Source organism: Castor canadensis, chromosome 9 (assembly GCF_047511655.1).
Source record: "Castor canadensis chromosome 9, mCasCan1.hap1v2, whole genome shotgun sequence".
NCBI classification, from domain to species: Eukaryota; Metazoa; Chordata; class Mammalia; order Rodentia; family Castoridae; genus Castor; species Castor canadensis.
In genome coordinates, this window is record NC_133394.1 from 99,122,674 (window position 1) to 99,136,438 (window position 13,765).

At 34.4% G+C, this 13,765-nt stretch overlaps 2 pseudogenes; both read left to right on the top strand.

The window, feature by feature from the left end:
* LOC109674816 (UDP-glucuronosyltransferase 2B4-like) overlaps window positions 1–13,765 on the top strand; it is a 722,912-nt pseudogene that overhangs the window by 87,691 nt on the left and 621,456 nt on the right.
* On the top strand, window positions 1,453–4,829 carry LOC141411036 (UDP-glucuronosyltransferase 2B15-like; annotated as a pseudogene).

Consider the following 13,765-nt stretch of genomic DNA (forward strand, 5'->3'; position numbering starts at 1 on the left):
TTACAGTTTGCTGTTTACATTTTTCAGTTTTGTTGTGAGTGGATTCAGTCTGCTCTGGGGCTGCAATGAATTATGCTCCCAGGTGTCGGTAAGAGAGTTGTGGGTGGTTCATTCTGTAGATTCAAGCAAGCAGCTTTGGAGCTGGCCACTGGGGAGAAATGGTGCCACTTTTATCATTGCAGCATGGCATAGGGAGGCTCTTCATGGGCTAGGGGTCCAGGATGCCACAGAGTTTGATTCTGATTGATGTTGTCTGTCTTCTGCTGGTTGGGAGAAAAAAACAAAAGAGAGAAATGGCCAAGGGATTTTTTCCCTAGGGCTAAACATGCCTTGCTGGCTGTATCAAATGGGATTTTCATGGCTCTTAGGTGCAATTTAAGCTTGATTTAAGGGTCAGTCTTTGAATTTTATCTGCCCTCAATGTGGTGGTGGTTATTATTTAGAAGCAATTAGAATTATCCAAGTGTAGCTCTGATATCTCAAAGTAGTTTATGGAGTCACATTGTTTAGGATTTCTGATTCCCTATCCTAGCAGCAATCTTGAATCTCCTCAATATATGATATATTGATAGTGTGTGATATATGAATATATTATAATATGTTATATAATAAATTTACAAACATATTATCTTAATATATGTTAATTGTATATTCACAATTCCTACTAATAATATATTAATATGAATATATCAATTTCATATATGTAATATACATTGTACATACATTATATTTATGTATATTTTAATTAATATAAATTTATTATGTATCAATATACTAATTATATATAAGTATGTATTCTAAGTCACAATCAAAGCTTGTTTAAATGTTATATGATATGCATCATATGTACTATATATAATTCAACTGGTACAACACTGCTTAATTATATACTCACATACACACATACACATGTTTATGCAAAGAGCTGGGATTATGATCATTGGCCACAATTCCCAGCTGACTGTTTTTTAAATAGCATTTTGAACATTTTCATGTACCATTGAGTATGCAAAGTCCATTTTGGAGGGCTGAGGGTATAGCTCACATGGAATGGCACCTGTTTAACAAGTGTGAGATCTTGAGTTCAAATACCATTGCCACCAAAGTCCAATTTGGAGTATAAATGTATTCCTGTAAGGATCCATTTATATCCCCTGGTCTACTGCCACTTGTCTAATATAATATACATCTCAGCTATGTGTATAGCTTTTCCATGGAGAAAGGGGGGTTTGGCACTGGTGGGAGGTGGAAGGTAGTGGAAAAAGAGTTAGGAGGATGGTGCAAATAATTAAACACATGTTGAAACTGTTCCAGGAATCTGGAGAGGGAGGATGAAGGAGAGCAGTGGAGGAAGTAAATCCAAGTATGACATATTTGATACATTGTAAGAACCTTTGTAAATGCTACAATGCACACACCACCTTGCACAACAATTAAAAAATAATAATGGAGATGGGTCTGAAGTGGGTAAGAATTTCAGGTAAGGAGGAAGAATTCATCCACTATTGCTGATGAATCCTTAAGTGAGAAGTCAGGAAAATCATAGCAAAATATCACAAAAGGACATTAAATAATATGAAACACTTTAACAAAATATAAGATTTTTTACTTTTCCTCAAGATTCTTAGCATATGTTTTAAGAGATATTAAAATTCATGCCCGCTACTTTATTATGTTTTATTGAATATCTTATTTAATTCTTCTTTGGTCAGATATGCCAAAAGAGGCTTTCTGAATTTTCTTTCTTTGAATTTGAGAAGAATAAAATTTTCTTTCACCCCATTCAAAATGGCTATCATCAAGAACAAAGGCAACAACAAATGCTGGTGAGGATGTGGGGAAAAAGGAACACTTCTACACTGTTTGTGGGAATATAAATTAGCGCAACCACTATGGAAAGCATTATGGTGGTCCCTCAAAAAACAAAAAAAATAGAACTATCATATGATAAGCTATACCATCCTTGGCATATAGCTAAAGGAATGTGTTCCAGGATATGATAGAAGCACTTGCACAGCCAGTTATTGCAGCACTATTCATGATAGCCAAGCTTTGGAAACAGCCCAGGTACCCCACAACTGATGAATGGATTAAGTACATGTGGTATATATACACAATGGAGTTTTTTTCAGCCATAAAGAAGAATGAAATTATTATGTTTTCAGGTAAATGGATGGAACTTGAGAACATCATATTAAATTAAGTAAGTTATGCTCAAAAAGTGAACGGCCGCATGTTTTTCCTCATATGTGGAAGTTAGGTATATCTATAAGTTAAATGTATATAGAGATACATATTAGTGGGTGTTCTGAGAGGACTATGAGAGGGGGAGGGTGAAAGAAAATGTTAGAAAATGGAAAATGTTGAAACAACCCATCTATGTATCAACATATATTATATACTGTACTATAAGCTATTAAATATTAGGGGATCCTGGTGATAGAGGAACAGTAAATAATGGGAGGATTCTGGGGATTAATAAAAAAATACTTGTTTTTAGTTCTAAGTCCATTAGACTGCAATGCCAAAACCTCTCCACTTGCCACTGTTCTAGACACTATTCTAAAATGTTTTATATAAGATATGTGATGTGCATGTGTGAGGTTATTCAACCTTAGCTATGTGATAACATGTACAAAAGTGACATTAAATACATTTATACAAATATAAGGTCACTTTCCTTTTGTTTTTCACTTGCAATCCTCATACTCAGACTGTTCATACATGTTTGAGATGTAACAGTTCTATTTTAACTTCTTGATTGATTCTTTTCTTTTTTTTTTCATTTTTCTTTTATTATTCATATGTGCATACAAGGCTTGGTTCATTTCTCCCCACTGCCCTCACTCCCTCCCTTACCACCCACTCCTCCCCCTCCCTCTGCCCCCCCTCAATACCCAGCAGAAACTATTTTGCCCTTATTTCTAATTTTGTTGTAGAGAGAGTATAAGCAATAATAGGAAGGAACAAGGGTTTTTGCTGGTTGAGATAAGGATAGCTATACAGTGCATTGACTCACATTGATTTCCTGTGCGTGGGTGTTACCTTCTAAGTTAATTCTTTGTGATCTAACCTTTTCTCTAGTACCTGTTCCCCTTTTCCTATTGGCCTCAGTTGCTTTAAGGTATCTGCTTTAGTTTCTCTGCGTTAAGGGCAACGAATGCTAGCTAGTTTTTTAGTTGTCTTACCTATCCTCACCCCTTCCTTGTGTGCTCTCGCTTTTATCATGTGCTCATAGTTCAATCCCCTTGTTGTGTTTGCCCTTGATCTAATGTCCACATATGAGGGAGAACATACGATTTTTGGTCTTTTGGGCCAGGCTAACCTCACTCAGAATGATGTTCTCCAATTCCATCCATTTACCAGCGAATGATAACATTTCATTCTTCTTCATGGCTGCATAAAGTTCCATTGTGTATAGATACCACATTTTCTTAATCCATTCGTCAGTGCTGGGGCATCTTGGCTGTTTCCATAACTTGGCTATTGTGAATACTGCCACAATAAACATGGGTGTGCAGGTGCCTCTGGAGTAACAGTCTTTTGGGCATAACCCCAAGAGTGGTATTGCTGGATCAAATGGTAGATCGATGTCCAGCTTTTTAAGTAGCCTCCAAATTTTTTTCAGAGTGGTTGTACTAGTCTACATTCCCACCAACAGTGTAAGAGGGTTCCTTTTTCCCCGCATCCTCGCCAACACCTGTTGTTGGTGGTGTTGCTGATGATGGCTATTCTAACAGGGTGAGGTGGAATCTTAGGGTGGTTTTAATTTGCATTTCCTTTATTGCTAGAGATGGTGAGCATTTTTTCATGTGTTTTCTGGCCATTTGAATTTCTTCTTTTGAGAAAGTTCTGTTTAGTTCACTTGCCCATTTCTTTATTGGTTCATTAGTTTTGGGAGAATTTAGTTTTTTAAGTTCCCTGTATATTCTGGTTATCAGTCCTTTGTCTGATGTATAGTTGGCAAATATTTTCTCCCACTCTGTGGGTGTTCTCTTCAGTTTAGAGACCATTTCTTTTGATGAACAGAAGCTTTTTAGTTTTATGAGGTATGCATAACTTGTATGCAAGTTAATGTCACAGGGAAGAGTAATTTGAAAAGAAATATTGATTCAAGATATCTACAAAATGGACTTTAGTTTTTCAGCTAATACAGATGAATTGTTACTTTAGCTCTGGGAGCAATGGAAGGGTGATGGGGTGGCCCACAGAACACAACCATTGAATTAATTTAAAGACATTCCTACAGAGATTTGTCTAGAGAGGTCTTGTGATGAGTGTCCTAACATCTTCAACATCTTTTCTTATTGATCCCAAGAAATTAGCCATTATTAAATTTTATGTTCATTCTATATCTTTAACTAAACATGATTTTGGGGGACTGAGGGTATGGCTAAAGTGGCAAAGTGTCTGCCTAGCAAGCACAGAATACTGAGTTCAAGCATCATTACCACCAAAAATGAAAGATGATTTTGGAGATTTTTTTTTGAACAATTGGCCAATCATTATTTAAATAATAATGTTCAAAAGAAACATTTTGATTATATTTTTCACAAATGCAAGAAAACTTGTGATAATACTCTAATTGTTTGGAAAAGCTCTATAAAGATGTAGTTTTGAGTAAGAAATTTATGATACAATTACAAGAATCATGGATTGATGTCCTTCTTGCAGATGCCTTCAGTCCCTGTAGGGAGCTGCTGCTGAGCTATTGGAAACATCTGTCCTGGCTACAACTTGTTCCTGATATTCTGTCAGAACTTAGTAATCAAATAATGTTGATGGAGAGGGCAAAATATATGTGCTTTATTTTGATTTTTGATTCCTAACATTTAATGAAAAGTGGAATTAAAGGGAAGATTTAGGTACCTATATCTTTAATTTGTACTATAAAATCCTAACTTCTTGTCCCTTTGAAAGTAGAACTCCTGAGAACATAAAAATGAGAAAAATTAATTTTTGTTATAATTAATCAATTGAAAGTATACAATGATCAAGCAATCTCACAAACAGTATGGAAAGTCTTATATTCTAGGATTAGGTAGAGTCCTCTGTCCCTCACTTGTTCAGAACACTGCAGGAAATAATAACCCTACAAATTGAACCACTATGATTCAATTGGACAATTACAGACGCATTTTACTTTACTTTTCTTTCATTTTTATTAGCAGTAATGATAAATTTCATGAAACGTCCTGATGATAGTAGACATGAACCATAGGGGTTTTCACATATATAACTAGTACAATTATCTATGTACCACTAGGAAATTATTTCCGTTCGTGTAATTGTTTCTTCATTAAGTAATTAAGTATTTACCCATATTTACATGAATGTTCCTTCAGAGTTGAGCACATAGTGTCTCTATACCAGACACAGTAAGCTGTAAATTCTAGTTTCTCATACCTGCATTCTTTAAAGTATTGCATATAATTATATACAGTAAGTCTACCACATCCCAGAATTTATTACACATGGTTTTGACCAAGCATGCTCAAATAAAAGAAGAAATTTAAAACATCAATACAAATTTCAAAATCAAAAATTTTAGTTTCCCATATGAGCATTACACACCTCAGTTGATGCCGAGAAGCGAACAGCCCTACGTTATCGTCGGCTGTTCAAATTGTCTTATGACTTGCTGAACATTTCCCTGCCCTTAATTTTGTGAAAATATCCCTCCCAAAAAACAAATCATGCTCCAAAAGAAAAGACATAAAAGGGAATATGCTCAACTTAAGTGATAAGAGAAAAGGTTAGGATTGTTGAAACACGACATGAGAGCAGAAGGAGGGCACTTATGTGAAAATTGAATTACACATCCATAGTTCAGTGCTGAATTCTGTGGTTAATGAAAATTAGTAGTCCACAATGGTATTCTCATTGGAACGTTATCCCCATGGATACCAAGGGCCTATTATTTAAGTCATAGGTTTTATTTTGAAAAGTAGACATGCACATCATTAGTCCATACTTTTAAGAACTATGTTTTTTCATTAAAGAAAATATGAACCAAATTAAGGGCCATCAGAAGTCTCTGTTTCAAAAATTTGTGAAATTATTCCAGCTGTTATTTTCAGATGCATATATTTCATTAAATTAAAATTATTAACTTCTGAGCCAAATGCAGTAGTAATTACTGTAATTCAGTCATAGTAAAAAGTTGATAATTCCCATGGAGTATTAAAGATCAAGGGAAAAACTTGGTATTGCAAACACTAGATTGAGGACAACTGGGGAACCATTTCTATAGGTATGGTAGGATTAAGTGATTGAGAAACTCTAAAAGTTTCAAAACTTATACCTACGTAGGTATATATGTTACACATATATTATACATATATTACTTTTGTAGCTTCAGAGAGGAACCAAATGCATGTTTTCTTCTATAGTGCTTAATTTGAATAATTATTTGAGATTATGAATTAACAATAGAATGTTAAAGATAATAGTTTACCCTCATGGTTCTTCTGTCTATATATGAATAATAGCTATGAAACTTATCAATTATAATATGTATAAATTTGCACCTAAAATTGTTTAATCAAAACACATATGCTTTAAACATCTTACCTATGTCATTCCAACTCATTTCAGAAAATCATGTAGTATGATCAAGATATAATTTTCTCATTATCCTCTTTGTATTCTTTTCTGTATTTAGAGTGACCCACAATATTATTTGAAACAATGGGGAAAGCAGATATATGACGCATTCAAACCTCTTGGGATTTAGCATTTCCTCACCCACACTTACCAAACTTTGACTTTGTTGAAGGACTCCACAAAAAACCTGCCAAATCCTTACCTAGGGTAAATCTGAACTGTTGATTTTGTTTTGTTTGCTCTGCATTCTTGGTGGTAATGACTCTGCATTTCTCATTCAGGGTGCTTGATCAGTGAGAGAGATTTGAGAAGTTGGATAAAAATTCTGCCTATTAGAGACTCATACATATCTATAAAGTCACAAGTACCTGAATTTTATTATTGTAAGAGAAGAAAGTAGAATTTCCAGGACACTTAGAGAACATATTCAGGTAAATTAAGGCCTTTATTTTGCAACACATAAAAAAGGATCAGTCATTAATTCCAAGAACATTTATTAGAGGACTACTACCAGAGATAAGTGATGAATATGCAGAGAAACAAAGCAGAGACAATTTCCCCTCAACACTCACTTTACACCTAACTTGAACAGGAAGACAAATTGTGTGGAAAGTATTATGAGAAAAGATAACAATGCTAAGGAAACATGAGGCAGAGACCATAGAAAATATACCAGAATCCTTGGTAATTAAGGGGAGAACTTAAAATTTGTCACGAAAATAACATCTTGGTTTATAATTATAAAATATTTCTGTCGCCAAATAGCATTACCTGTCATATGAACATAACATTTTAAATTAATATCATACTTTTAAATGATAAGTAGAGACTAAGCATTCTTTATTGTTCTATCATCTCTCATGAGCTTCTTTTGAACCTTCATAAAAGCAAAAAATCTCATGTAAACCCTAAAATATTATCTTCCTTTTGAATGCAAATGGCTATGTTTTATTTGGTAACATTCACTAAGTACAGAAGATTAGGCAAAATTAGTGAATATTTAAGCAAATGATCTCTGTTATAGCAATACTGATAATATTCTTAATTCATGTCAAACTAGTCACCTGAAAAAGTCTTAGAAATTGTACCTAATGTTTGTAACTTTAACACTATTAACATACTACCTAAGCAATATTTACATTTTTTTCACATGTACAAGTACCTGATTTCACATACTTGCATTTTGTAAATCAAAAGATGGCAAACTATAATAAATAGCTTATATAACATGTAGATATAAATGAACTATGTAACATAATACTCAAATAATATAAATACTTTAGTATAAAATTTAAAAAATGGCAGAACTGCAAAATACTTTGGAGTTTCACTAATAAAACAACATATATTATTTATCATGAAAGGTTGCATGGAAATTTGTTGGCAAGAAACCACAAAAGAGTATGCACACACAATCCTTATGAGCAGAGACAGTTTCTTTTTTAAGGTGTAATCCTTCTAACAGAAAAATTTTCAATAATTTTCTGTGATGTCCTTCTGATTCTTTGTTCTCTAACTTTACACATAGCCTTTCCACTATGGGAGCTAAGTGAACATTTCTGGTGAGGGCTCCAAAAACTAGAATACTGATAGAAAACAGCAGGAATGGGGAATGGAAAAAGGAAGAATGATGGAGTTGAGCATGATCAAAGCCTATACACATATAAAAATAGCATAATGAAACCCAGTAAAAGCTGTTAAAAAGGAGGGAGGTTAAGAAAGAATAATGGAGAGGGTAAATTTATTCAAAATACATTATATGTGTGTATTCAAGTGTCACAATAAAACTCTTCTGTGTAATTAATTTATGGTAATAAAATACATTATAAAATGCAGAGTGTAAGGCCAGGTTCATGACGTTTTAGATAGAAATGAAAACTTTATCTCTATTTGGAATTGGTCTAAAAGCTATCTGTGTTACATTCCAGTGATGAACTAGCCTACGTTTTGTCTGTACTCTGAGATGTTGTTATACTGAACTTAAAGATACTGCACTAGATTATTTAGTAAAGGAAATTTCAAGAGAGCACGGCACTGAGACATGGCATGAGCCTAAATTTGAAGTGTCAGCATAACACTTTGGTTTCTTTTACCCTAATATACAATGAAAATTGGTGGCAAAAAAACAAAAGGGAAATATTTGAAAAACTTGTAGTTTAGCCAGAAAAGAAGCAGATTTAAAGTTGTCACCAAAGCCAGTTAAATTTCTGAAGAGATTAGTTTCATTGAGAATAGGCAAAGTATTTTGCACTGGAATGATGGAAAAATGAATTGAGGGCATTTCAGGAGTTCAAAAGACCACCTCCCTGTTTTAGACTCAAAGCTTTTGTTTAAGAAGAGATTCCTTGGGTGCCCTGCAGAGGGCAGTTTAGGATATTGTTTCTCCAGGATATCTCCCACCCATGTCTATTCATTTAGGCATCAAGAAGCTGCTGCAGCCATGTTTTAAATGGCACATGTATAGCTCACGCTGGTGGTACATTTTGGCACCATCCCTGATGCTAGTTTTACCATAAAGAATTGTATAGTTAGAGGGCCATGGGACGTCCACGAGATTTGAAAGGAAGACTGGAGAGAACAGGCTTTCTGTGACAGAATCAGAATCCCTATGCGCAGCCCCTAACTAACAATGAGTGTAGATGTGAGAATGAAGCAGAAATTGCAGAGGAGATTCTATTGCAATGGAATGTGTAGGATTGACATAGAGATAAAGGAAAGCCAGTTCAAGAGCATTAGCCATATGAACTGCAGCCAACAAGATCACAGTGTCACTGAATTTGAAGAATTTTTCCTACTCAGAGCCATTCACAAATAACCAAAGAGTTCCAGACACAGGCAGGGAATTTTATTCAACGATCAATCAATGGACAAAGGGGTCTCATGTCCTCAAATCATCTTCATCTGAACACATTTGGAGTCTAGATCTTTACTAACACAAGATTATTAGGTATGCACGCTGTCAACAGAAGTTTTCAGGCTAAGGGGATGAGATTTCCAGGGATCAGAATAACATCTCTTTCTTAATTTGAGCATTATCATATTTGTTTTACATATGTTTTTAAAATTATTACTGTAATAAGATTAGAATTATCCCAAGATCACTTGGAGCATCTATGTAGCACTCAGACCAACTTAATCTGGTCTGGAGCAGCATGTGAAGGGGATGTGAGTATGGGAAAATTGAATGGTTGGCAGCTGGGAGCACATAATTACCAATACCTGGCTCTGTTTCTACAAGGAGGCAGCATATGTAAGTGGAGCTGATAAAACAACAGGTGATCAGTTATTTGTGGCTCAAGCTGGTGACACTAGGGGAAGGAGGGCACAAGTTCTTAGGGTTGCACATACCACAACCATTGTGTCCTCAGTGACAGACATGGAGCTAGTGGATTTAGACTTTTCTCTGCTGGGTTTCAGGTTTGCTTTTGCCCGTTCCTCCTTGCTATTTAGCTATTTCTCCTTTGGGTATGGAAATGTTTATGTTTGGTCATTGTGTCTTGGTTATTGTACATTTGCATACATTTTGGTATGCAAAACTGTACATTATGGAAAAGTTGTCTGTAGCATTCAGTATTCTAAAATGCTATACAGATTTTTAGTTTAGTAGGAATAGTCTATACCATTTTGGATAGAAGTATACTAAGCTATACCATCTAGGCTTATCTAAGTACACGCTGATGTTTAGAGTGTAAAGAAAACAAAATCCACATTTCTGGGAAATAAATTCCCATTGTTACATGATATTTGACTGTGTGTGTCTGTGTGTATACCATATATACATGCTTTCTTGGCAATTTATTATGGACATATAAAACATTTTTCTGTTGTTTTGGTAACCTCCAACTTCATAACTTCACTCTTTTTATAGTTTGAATATGAAATGTCCCTCACAGGCTCATGTGTTGAATTGAAAGTTTGGTCCCCAGCTATTGGCAGTAGTTTGGAAGGTGGTATAAATTTTAGAAAGTGGGCATAGCTATAGCAATTAGGTCACTGGTGGTAGGACTGTGAAAGTAATACACAGTCCCTGATCTTTTCTCAATGTCTGTATTCTGTGCACCATGAATTGAGTAGTGTCTGCCATGTACTTCTGGAACAAAGATGTTCTGTCTCAGTACAGACCTAAAATCAACAGAGTCAAGGACTATAAACTGAAGTCTCTGAAATTGGGACTGAAAATAAATACTTCCTCCTTTAACGTTCTGTCACAATGATGCTGAGTCTGAATAATATAAAGCTCTAAAAGTGCACTTTTGTGTGTCTTCACATTTCTCACTATGTCTACCTATCTATCTATCTACCTATGTACCTATCTTACTACACATACTGCTTGCATGGGCTCACACACACACACACACACACACACACACACACACACACACACACAGTGTGTGTGTTCTTGGTTCCCTCCCTTCACTATAAGAGCTTTTTCTATCTCTGTGCTCTCCAATGACTCTGACACAGCTCCACTGTACTCTGTATTATGACTCAATTACTGCAATAAAATAGCTGTTACTTGTTCCTAACTTTTGTCCATTGTTCTAGAAGAAAGTACTCCATGTACTTTAGTCATCTTGCTGATTTCCTGAGGGTGGTTCAGTATTTCTTCTTGGAGCTATGAAATGCTTGAACTGATCATTATTGTGGTTACATTTTCCTGAAATATGCTACAAAACAATGATAATATGCTTTAAATTTGTGAAATGGATTTCTGTGAATTATATTATACCAAAGCTCATCTAAGAAATTTCTTGGATCATGATATGTAAGAAATATTGACCAATTGCTTAGTTACAGTATCTCTAATTCTATGTGTCAAATAGAATTCAGACAAACTGTCTCTCAATTGCCAGTTGTTCTTTCTGATTATAAAATATCTTATAGAACACAGGTGACTTACATATGCAGGTTATGGACTTCAGGCTCCATAAAAACTCTTAATTACAAAATGAGAAGAAATGGAAGCAGTTGAACAATGAAGTTTTAGGTAAGTCATGTATTTTTTGGGGTAGACTATAATCTGAACTTTCATGTGCTGTTGAAGTTATTCTTCTATGCATGTAAAATAAGAAGAATTTGTCCTTTATTGCTGAAATGATTAAATGAAATATAACATTGTCTTCCAGTCTCAAAAAAACTATGGAAAAGCTTACATTACAGGGTTAGAAAAGTCAGTGACTCATTCCTCTATAGCACAGAAAATGAAGCATACACACTTTCTCTAAGCAATTACATATCCATTTTACTGTACTTTATTTTCTGTTATAAAAACTCACTAGTTATCTCCCAAATATCTTGATGAATAAATATTTGTAGATTGAGGAGGTATGTATGTTTAGTATAACTATATATGTAGCAAATAGTTAATTATTTTCTCTGGTGTCAATTAATTTCCTCATATGAAATTAAAATGCTTTTGTTTGTATTTCTTAAAGTGTCTCCTCACTTTTGAGAGATAGAGTGCTCTATCACAATCTCACAAACTATAATTTGAGGTTTCCCATGACTCTACATTCCTCCATTAGGTCTTTTCAAGTCATCCATTTTACAGGTATAAAGTTTGTTGAAGGTTGTATATGCAATTATTTTCTATTATTTTTAATTATGTTGCTCAACTTTTTAAAAACTGAGTCACGAATAAGGATGAACACAAAATTCTATTCCCATTAGTTTTGAAAAATTTCCAGGTGATATTTACAAATGTTTCTGTCTAATAAATAATTATTATTTACCTCCTAACATGAACCAAAAGCAGAAGTAGAGTCCAAATAGTTGTCCACATTCCTAAAACTTGCAGTTCACTTGGACAACCAAGGATCAAGGACTTCTTGTCAAATTGTAGAAACTCCATATTCTGAGCAATCCTGAGAAAGTTAATGCTATGACTACAGTAAGATTAGTTGACTCTGGAACCAGAATGGTTGCTATTTTTTATTTGCATCTGCTACTTTTGAAGATTTAGAGAGGAAACATACATGCTTAATTATATAGTGACTTACTTTAATGAATACTAATGATTATTACTGCACAGAGGTAACATTAGCGATATAATCTCTTTCCATTTTGATGTTGATGCACACAGACACATGTGTTCATATAATTTGAAAAGCAAAAATAAATTATACATATAAATGGCATCATTCATGAGGATACTTGTATTGCCAATGCAGGTACTCTACTTATCACTGCCTACAAATTATTGCAACACTCTTCAGAAATTGACTATTATATTCAAATGACACTTCTGTCATTAACTTACCAGTTTTTCTCCTTCTCCATTTAGGAAGACCTACAACCTTAGCCGAAACAATGGGGAAAGCAGAAATGTGGCTCATTAAATTCTACTGGGATTTGGAATTTCCCCGCCCTATCTTACCAAATGTTGATTTTGTAGGAGGACTTCACTGTAAATCTGCCAAACCTCTGCCTAAGGTAAATATGTTCCTCATGTTAACTTTGTTTGATTTCATTTTCATTGAAAATTGTTCCAAACCATTCATTGAGTTAGAGAGATGTGGGAAGTGGTATAAAGCATTCTGCGAATGAGAAAATTTTAAACTATCATAAGTTTCTGAATTTCATTATAATTATAGAATAACATGGGAAGCCTTGGAAGTATTCACAGCAGAGTCAGTTAAATTAAGGCCTTAATCATTCAGCACATGAAAAAGTATCACTCATTCATTCAAAAACTTTAAAGTGATTAGCATACACCAGCAATAACTGTTGGGTGGGTATTCACAGAAACAGCATAGACACTTTCTGCCTCAACCCTCTTATCTTGTAGTCAATTAATAAAATTCTGTAAAATATGTTTGAAAGCAAGGACTACAATGTTAAGAGTACATTCACCAGGAATCACAGAAAGTTTCCCAGTCACTGAAATAACATATGTTAAGAACACCATTCAGAATTTGGTCAAGTGATGACAGTGAGAAGACACAAACAGAAAAAATAAGTAAGAGTAGTAAGATCAATTCCCAAGAACTAAAGTTTACTTTAGCAGGAAGAATTTGAATAAAGAAGTCAATTTTATTGGAGAGGAAATTCAGAACACAGTAATTAAAAAGAGTTAAAATATTTATAAAGACATTAGGAAGCCAGAGAAAAGAGTTGAGTTAGGGAGTGATATGATAAAAGTTCCTTTTTAAAAAAGCCT